Genomic DNA, 9,409 nt, shown 5'->3' on the forward strand with positions numbered 1-9,409 from the left:
TGGGAAGCTGATGTTCTAATTTCTCATTTTTAGATTTTTACTGTCATCTCGAGAGGTAGCAGGCCCAAAGCCCCGCTGCCACAATTCCAGCAATTTTCTTTGGGTGGCAAAAATGGTTAGAGCTAGAAACAGTTTTAGAAGCCATTTATTCTAACCCAGTCACTCTTCAGACGAGGATACAGACCAGAGAAAACGTAGATCCGGTCACACAGGGAGGCCAAGGCAGGAGTAAAGCTCTCTCAATCTAGCAACTACCTTATCGCCATTTAAACAGTGAGGAATGGCAAAATGCCATCAAATCCTGGGGCTAAATAGAACTTACAGATGGTTCATTATTCTTTGCTTTAGCACTTCCAGTAATTGGCAAGCAGCTCTTTCCACAATGGAACGCCGCTAAAAATTAGAAATGTTCTTTGAAAGAGTAATTCTCAGTGTCTTACATTGAGTCAAAATTTCCCTTCCCACGACTCTGTAGCAATCGTCCTAGCCCTGAATTCTCAGACAGTAACAACAATCCGTCCTCTCTTCTATGAGGCAGATGTTTCTAAATATACACGACCCTTGAGCTTCCCTCTTCCTGAATTCTTCCAAACTTCTTGCAGCACGGCCTCTGTTATGACAATAATTTCCTTAGAACATGCTCTTGAATCTATTAGAATGCTTTCAGTGATAGGTGATTAAAAAAAAAAAAACACCTCAATTTGACTTACAGAATAAGTAAAAATCCTGGCCTCTGGTCAATTTCGGTGTAGTCAGGTCAGAGGCCTGAGTCCATTTTCCTTCGGTCTGCTGTTCTCTGACTTCCCTCTGTGCTAACTTTCTCCCAGACTGACTGCCTTCACAGTTCTTGGACGCCTGCCAGCTGCAATTAGTGCTGCATGAAGCCTCATTCAGCAGGAGAGGCAGGTTGCTTCCCATTAACTGCTGAGAAAAAGAAAACACTGAGATTTACATCAGTTGGCTACCCCTGAACCCACCCCTAAAACCAGGGGAATGCCACACATTGATAAGTTGGGCTTCGATTAGTTGAACCAGTAACAGTGCAAAGGAAGATGGAATTTTCCTGGTTGGTCTTGACATTGCCTACCCTTGAAACTGTGGTGAGGTCAAGTCCATTGAAACCTTACTGCTGGTATCAACAGGGCAGGTGGAATGGACATTGAGAAAATAACGTGTCTTCTGTCCACTGTGCATCTATAACCAATGTGATACTCAGGTAGGGTATGACTGGAGCCCAAATTCAGTGAAATAATGGGACTCAGTCTTACTGCCCTTCCCTCATTTTGGAAACTGTTCTTCTATGAATACAGTTTTAGTTCAAATTCACTTTTTTTTTGAAGCAGGCGCATCTTCTGCAGTTTGTGGTTAACAAAAGGACCTAAAGTTTGTTTTTATTTTGCTTTTTATTGTTTAAACATCAACAATAGGGGGGATTGATTGTGGGAGTGGGAAGGGGGATGGGGCAGGGGAGAGCAATGAGGACAAATGCTGGACAACTATAACTGAACAATTTTTTAAAATAACAAAAAATAAGTAAAAATAAAAAATAAAACCTACTTGTTTTCTTCCATAGTGAGGAAATAATAAAATAAGTGTTTGTGTCCTAAAAAAATAAAAAATAAAAATTCCTGATTTTTATGCGTTGTTCTATCTGCTAAGACATTTTTAAGTTCTGTTAGTCAATATGCCAGTTTACTCCTTCCAGACTGATGTCTCTTAACCAGATCAGACTTTAAAACATGACCAAGAAAAGGCCAAGGACAAAGCCATGGGACACACTGTGAGAAACCTCCCTAAAAAGCTAACACCGAATTACTAGTTACACACAGTTGTGCAAACAACTACACATCGTCCTACCCCCACTATCCTTTAGGCTTGTATCTACATTAGTGCACAAGGACGTTCTGAGTGATTCCATCAAAGTCCTTATCTGTATACCAATATTGCAACCTCCCAACCTCCTGAAATCTCTCAGGCTACTCACCTTGTGTGTATAAAAAAAGTCAGGCTAATTTGGCAAGAATATATGTATTGATCTCAGACTGGTCCTACTGGTAATTCCATTATTTTTTAAATACTCTCAATTACTTGTTAGAGTAATCCGTTCTAGAATGCTATTAAAAATCAACATTCTGATTTAATAGTTCTTGGTATCTGCCTTTTTACCACGTGAAAGAATTGGGGTGATATTTGCTCAGAACACATCTCCTGGCACCAGCCCCTTTCTCTATGATTTCTATAGATTACTGCCAATCATTCTGTGATCACATCTGTAAGGCCTTTCAACACGTGGGAATGTAATTGGTCTATGGCTGCAAACTAGAACTCATTTAAAATGTCTGGGTGGCTTTTTATAATTTCTTCTTTTTATATATTCTGGGACTTCAATTCACTCCTAATGGTGTTTTCTATCCATGCTATTTTAACAGTGACTTTTTCATAGTGGCAAAGACAGATGCAAAATCGGAGTGGAACGATTTTGCCTCCCGACTGTATTTGCTAGCATCTCACCATATTTTCTAAGCAGTGGGGAGATCTATTATATATTCACAATTATGACTTCTAGCCTTCACATAAGTCCTCTCCATTGGGAACATTCTTCTGGTTCTCAACCTTTTCGTTATCTAACATTTATTCATCATCAGGTCTTAAAGATAATCTCCTTAGAAGCCTTCATTGATCCTCCAAACCTAAATTCGGTACCTCTCCTATGACCTATGATACCTCCTAACAGCCTTCTGTGGGATTTAGCACACTGTATTGTAATTGCCTGTTGTCATCTCTGCATTACCCGTTAACTATAAGAAGATAGAAGGCAAGGACCTAATTTTTTCCTGCAGAGATTTTCTTAGTGCTTGTTACCAAAGAGATACTTAACCAATATTAAAAATTATTAAATGAATTAAATCTGTAAGGTCTTTTTGTTAATTTTAGCATTATTCCAATTCTTTCATTTTTCCCAAGCTCTTATTTTTTACTGCCACATCACGAACCCGTTTTCTTGTCAGGTTAACTAAATCTAGAGTAACAATTTCTTTAAAGCTTTTTTCAAAAGATTACTTGTTGTGACCTCTAAGGTGTTTATTAAAATAATCTTTCTTGTGAGAAAAAACTTCCAGTACCCATACATACTCAATGAGAAAGCCATCGCTGATTATAAATTCCTTTCTGAGGCGCGTGGAGTATATCCCTACAAATGGGAACATATCAAAATACGAGTAAGTTGGCCATTTTGTAAAAAAAAAATAAAACAAATTTTCTGGTTTAAGATTTTAAAACACATTTCAGTCATTAAGACAACTTTAATATTTTGAAAGCTGAAAAAATACACTTTTATTAAAAGGATTTAGTAAATTTTAGTCTTTAGTTTTTCTGTTTTACCAAGGGTATTTCCTACTTACATACTTTTCTTATAACAATAAACCTCCTTAACTTCCCATTTGTCACCTGTTCAGTGGTTTATAAAAATTTAAAGCTAATGGTATAACAAACCCAAATAATGATAGTTCGTATTTGTAAGTGCATTCTGGAATAAATAAATAATGAAGATGCAGTCAGCTTCTATTAAAAGTGTAGAGTCTGAATGTTTAAGAAGTTATCTACCTATGGGGAGGTGGAATAGTCCTGAGTTCATCTGATTTTAAACTTTAAGAAGATTTTATCCAGGTTGGTTGTTGAACAGGTGATTTAAAAAAAATACTCTGTTTTGTCACTTCCTTTTCCCCCCTTGTTCAGCACTATCTATGCAGCAATTGTCTTGATCTATTGCCACAGTTTAGCTGCTCCAGCATTTTGTCAAACTGTCTTGGGCTTTTGTCTACGTGCTTGACTATAGTAATTAGTCAAAGGCCATTTACAAGCAAGGTGTGTTTGTTTCTTTGATTAGAAGTTAAAGAGAAAATTTTTGATGGTTTCAATTAAAAGTTATGGTACAAATTATTCTGCAACAACTATTAGCTAAGTGTAATGACAGATCCTAAGAGAGAAGACAAAAATGTCATCTTTCATTTTTTAAGTATTATTAATATATTTACAATTAATATTGTACGTAGAGGTATTGCAACTATGAATTGTCTACGCAAACTGGGGCAAATCACTTAACCTCAATAGGCAGCAATTTTTCCATATAAAAAATTAGGCCTTCCAAAAATTTCAGTCTACAGAGTTTTAGTAGGGAAATCTTGAACTATTTTTAACATGTCAGAAAGCTTTTAGGAACCTTATATTTAACCACAATAAGGATTCAGTTTCTGATACATGAAACGCACTCAATAATTAATGAATTAGGGAATGAATAGGAGAATGAATGCAAAAAGTGAATTAATAAAGGAAAAATAGAATATTAGCTTTCATCCTCACTTATGTCAGACCTATAGTATACTGGTTATTTTTTGCTGATATGATATCCAATTATATATTCTCTTGACTATGGACAAGTGAATTGAGTTAGTTATTAAATGCAATCTGAAGACTCTATATTTTTAATACCTAAAGTCATGGGTATTAGTAATAAAAATAATCCTTGGTAGCAATGTTAGAAACCCCTGAAAGAGAGGAAATACTGTCATCTATAAAAGTACTGTTGATCACTTTCATTATCTCTATAACGTCTATGAGGAGCTCTTGAACTTTTTGACAGGGGTCATTGTCTGTTACCTTCATCATCTCGTGGGCTTTGGACCTATCTGTGACTCTCCCTTTGCCTAACTCTTAACTAACTCTTGAAGAAAATTAATAAAAACATTCCCATATACATACTGATTGCAACTAATGTGCCATGTAAGCTAAATTTTTCTTCAGTTAAAACATTTTCCTCACCAATTCATTCATTCGCAATGATAAAACGCAGGAGAGAAGCGTAATCTTATCTTCGGGACAAGATAACTGATACAGGGGAAAAGGTAGACAGTTTTGTATCCTTTTACTTACATCAAATCATCAGTTCTTTTAGATAAAGAAAAAAATAAAAAATATATTTTTCTGGTTTTTTGAAGTTACATATAAAAAATTAGTGGTATTTCTTCAATTCTACCCCTAAATATATTCCTAAATCCATAACACCTCTACTCACTCTTTATTTTCATTCTAGCTAAGTGGGTAATGAGTTTTAGTATTGTTCTTGTAATTCACTGGGATTCTCTCTTACAGGATCTGTTTTTTTGCTGACTTTACTCATAGCATGTATTTCCCGTTATGTCAGGATATTCTTTACTACATGCTGGACATAGTATTTGAAAAATTATTTGGGAAGTATTTTGAGAACTACAGTCATGGTACTTTTTTCTAAGCAGAAATCTTGTATTTGCTTTGGGGTACTGCCAGTTCCAGACCAGAGATATAGAAACAGCTCACGATCGGGCTGTAATTTGCTATGTGCCCTGTTACCCCTGACATGTGGCACTTTGCAATTTCAGCTCACTGAGGAGACAGTCTGCTGTTTGACTCTGGATCTTATACGTGCTCTAAACATTGCTTTGGAGGGCTTTATTTCCTGAATATTTTATAATAAACATTTGCTGGGCTAATCAAATGCCGTTGGGAAAAAGAAGCTTCTTTTAACAATCTTTTGCACTAAATAAATAAATACATAAATAAATAATACGATTTCTATTAAAAAAAACAAAGGAGTTTTATGTTATTTGACCTTAAGTAGATGCCGTTTAGTGTATATTTGCACAAACAACAAACTATTTTATTTTGTACAAGGGAATTGACTGATGTTCTAATTAGTCCAGGCTATTGTAACAGGCTGTCTACGCACCATAGGTTGGGCTTATAAGTAATAGAAACTTCTTCCTCCTGGTTCTGGAGCCTGGAGGTCTAAGATCAGGGTGGCAGTGTGGTAAGGTTCCGGTATGACCCTTTTCCTGGCTTGCACACCATTGTCTTTTCCTTTTATCTTCACTTGGCTGAAAGAGGACTGAAAAGCCCTCTGGTGAATTAAATTAGACAAGGCTACTAATTTAATTCACCAGGGTCCAATCCGCATTTTTTTCTCAAAGCCCCACGTCCAAATACCATCATATTGGGGGTCAAAATATGAATCTTGGGGGTACACACTCAGTCCGTAACAACTAAGATAGTTGTCCTTTTTTAAGAACTTCAGTGCCTTGGAATTTAAGATGCAAACAATTCTAAATCTTAGTTGTTCAAAATAATTTAAAAATTACTTGCATTTGGAAATGCATGCATTGTAAAGATAAATTAAAAGATTATCCAATATAATCCTATCTTCTCAGTCTATAATTAAAAGCAGGAATTTAGTGCCTTGTCAAAGAATATTAATTTAGCCGTTAAAGTAAATCATAGCAGCATGAGTGAGGCTGACACAGCCTTATCATCTGTTTTCTATTGTCTAGCAATAAACACTCCAAAACAGATTGACCGGTGCACTGACCTCAGGCATAACACGTAAATCTTTTCAAGTCAATTTACCTTTAAGAGTCAAGTTAGCAAACAATCCAATTAAAAAATGGGCCGAGGACCTGAATGACACTTCTCCAAAGAGGACATACAGATGGTCAATACATGTACGAAAAGATGCTCATTGTCACTAATCACCAGAAAAATGCAAATTAAAACCAAAATGAAATATCACCTCATACCTGTCAGAATAGCTATCATCAACAAATCAATAAACAATAAGTATTGGTGGGATTGTGCACTGATGTTGGGATTGCAAACTGATGTAGCCACCATGGAAAACGGTATGAAGGGTTATCAAAAATTAAAAATAGAACTACCAGGTGACCTATCATTTCCACTTCTGGGTATATATCCAAATAAGACAATAATACTAATTTGAAAAGATATGCATACCCCTATGTTCACCGTAGCATTATTTACAATAGTCAAGATATGGAAGCCATCGAAGTGCCCAAAGATAGACAAGTGGATAAAAAATTGGTGGTACATAAATGCAATGAAATATTACTCAGCCACAAAAACAAATAAAATCTTACCATTTGTGACAACATGGATCGATCTAAAGGGTATTACGCAAGTAAAATTAGTCAGATAGAGAAAGACAAATACCATATGATTTCATTATATCTGAAATCTAAAGAGCAAACAAAACAGAAACAGACTTCCAGATACAGAGAACAAAGAGAGAGTTGCCAGACGCAAGCAGGGGTCAAGGGCTGGGTGAGAAAGGGGAAGAGATTGAGAAGTACAGATTAGTAGTTACAGAATAGTCACAGAGATATAAAGTATCCCAAAGGGAATATAGTCAATAATTGTAATAATTATGTATGGTTCTAGGTGGGTACTAGAATTATCAGGGAATCACTTTGTAAATTATATAATTGTCTAACCACTATGCTGTAAACTGAAAACAATATAAAATAATACTGAATGTCAACTGTACCTGGAAAATAAAATTAAAAAATAAATAGAACCTACCACATTGGTTAAAAAAATTAAGCTGGAAAATATCATTAATTTTTATCTATAATCTTAGAGTAAAAAAGGAGATAAACTTTAAGTACAGAGCTTCACTATCATCAAATTCATGCTTGAAAGAGTGGCTGAAAGATTTGTGCGAAAAGAATAAACGGAGCCACAAAAGTTCCCATCATCTGGAGAGAGCTTTTGGATCGTGGAGGGAAGGGGTTTGCTTTGGGGAGGGTACACTGAGTTCCTGGAGCAGGCCCAACTTCATACATACTATGGTGTCACCTCTGGCATGGCCACTGAGCTGACGAAGGCAATTGTTCAAGAGAACCTGGGGTCACATATAGAAAGAGAACTGGAGAAAGTCCTGAAAGACCTGATCGACCCCTCACAGGTCTGCATCCCCAGGTGTCTGCTCCCGCCTGCTACAACCTCATTCCCATCTTGACCAGTGCCAAAGCATTTGGAGTGCACACGGAAATCAGCATAGCTTTATTTGACAATAAGCAGGCAGAAGAAGATCTCCGAATCCTTGTGACAGAGACCAGGACCTGGTGTCACCCTTTCTGCAGTGTGTTGCCATCAGCACTAGAGTGGAGGAGGCCTTCCACCAAGCCCATGTGGCCATCATCCTGGGTGACCACACCGACAAAGGAGTGGACACGTTGGAGGACAGCATCTGGAGTAGGGTACCTCTGTGTAGGCTTACAGGTACCTGATAGAAAAAAACGCTTATGATTCTGTCAGAGGAAAAACCTTCGTCCACCTTAAAACAGTGTTGCTTACGAGATGGGCCCAAAGCGCCGTGCACAGTGCTATCCTTGGGACACCGGGAGGGAAGGGCAAGCCAAACTGCACTGGCTGGAAAACTGAAAACGCCCCTCTCATGCATCAAAGATGTGACAATTTGAGGTAATATCAGTCGAAATAGCTACGTTGATCTGAGAAAGGCCAAGGTCTACAGATACCAGGGCGGTATTTGGGGACCTTCTCAGTTTTCACACCCTGTTTTAAGGTTTTTGATAGTGAGTGGGTAAACAGAGAATTTGTGGCAACTCTTAAAGAATTGACTGCCAAAGGAAAACAATCTGGAGGCATCTCAGCTGCACACAATGCTGGCCACCACGTGGAAACGCTGGCACCAGGGAGGTCTGGTCCTGAGCAGTGCTGAGGGAAGGCCGTTTGGTATTCCTGAAGGGATGTCTTCTCCATGCCCGTGACATTCGAGAATGGAACCCGGCTGGTTCTCCCAGATCTCAAAGATATAGAAATAAATGAACAAGTAATGGCCAGAATGACAAGTTATTTAATTCAGGAGACACTTGCTGCACTTGGAGATTTGATAAACGCTCAGCCATATCAATCAGTATCGGTTTCAGAACATAAAACTAGCACTCACTCTGATCTAATCAAGAGGAAAACAGAAAAAAAAAAGATGTAATGACACCAGATGTGGATGTTTCAGTTCTGACTCCTAAAACCAACTCTGAAAGCCACTCAGTCAAGAACCCATGAATGACTCTGAAGCAAACTGTGCAACAGTAACAGATCAAATTAGGAAAACTATGAAAGCACTGGGTTGGCCAGAAAGTCCGTTTCATATTTTCTGTAAAATAAAAACACATTTTTCATTTTCACCAATAACTATCAATTTGTATATTTCAGCTCTCTCTTGCATGGTATAATATTGACTACTCTCAATTAATGTCTCAATTTGATCGCTTCAACTGCTCTACCCAACAATGGAGCGTCCAGAGAGAAATCTCCAGCATGAAACTTTGCAAAGCGTTTTTGACATATTTGATCAGTCACAGCACCTTCTCCGTACACTGCACAAATCTTTGTTTTGCATTTCAGTTGCATTTTTACTTTTCTTGAAAACATAAAGTAAAATATGCCAAAATGTTGCATATTTTCTTCCATCTTCAATATTAAAATGGCTACAAAAATTTACCAATATTGATGTTTTTTTAATTCACGCTGATATGACAGCTGTCACAATACAACCTAATGG

At 37.3% G+C, this 9,409-nt stretch overlaps 1 pseudogene; it reads left to right on the top strand.

Annotated features, from left to right (window-relative positions):
* The first annotated feature begins 7,532 nt into the window (after positions 1 to 7,532).
* Positions 7,533 to 8,910, top strand: LOC112317688 (putative malate dehydrogenase 1B pseudogene; annotated as a pseudogene).
* The last annotated feature ends 499 nt before the right edge of the window (positions 8,911 to 9,409 follow it).

Source organism: Desmodus rotundus, chromosome 4, assembly GCF_022682495.2.
Source record: "Desmodus rotundus isolate HL8 chromosome 4, HLdesRot8A.1, whole genome shotgun sequence".
Classification (NCBI taxonomy): domain Eukaryota; kingdom Metazoa; phylum Chordata; class Mammalia; order Chiroptera; family Phyllostomidae; genus Desmodus; species Desmodus rotundus.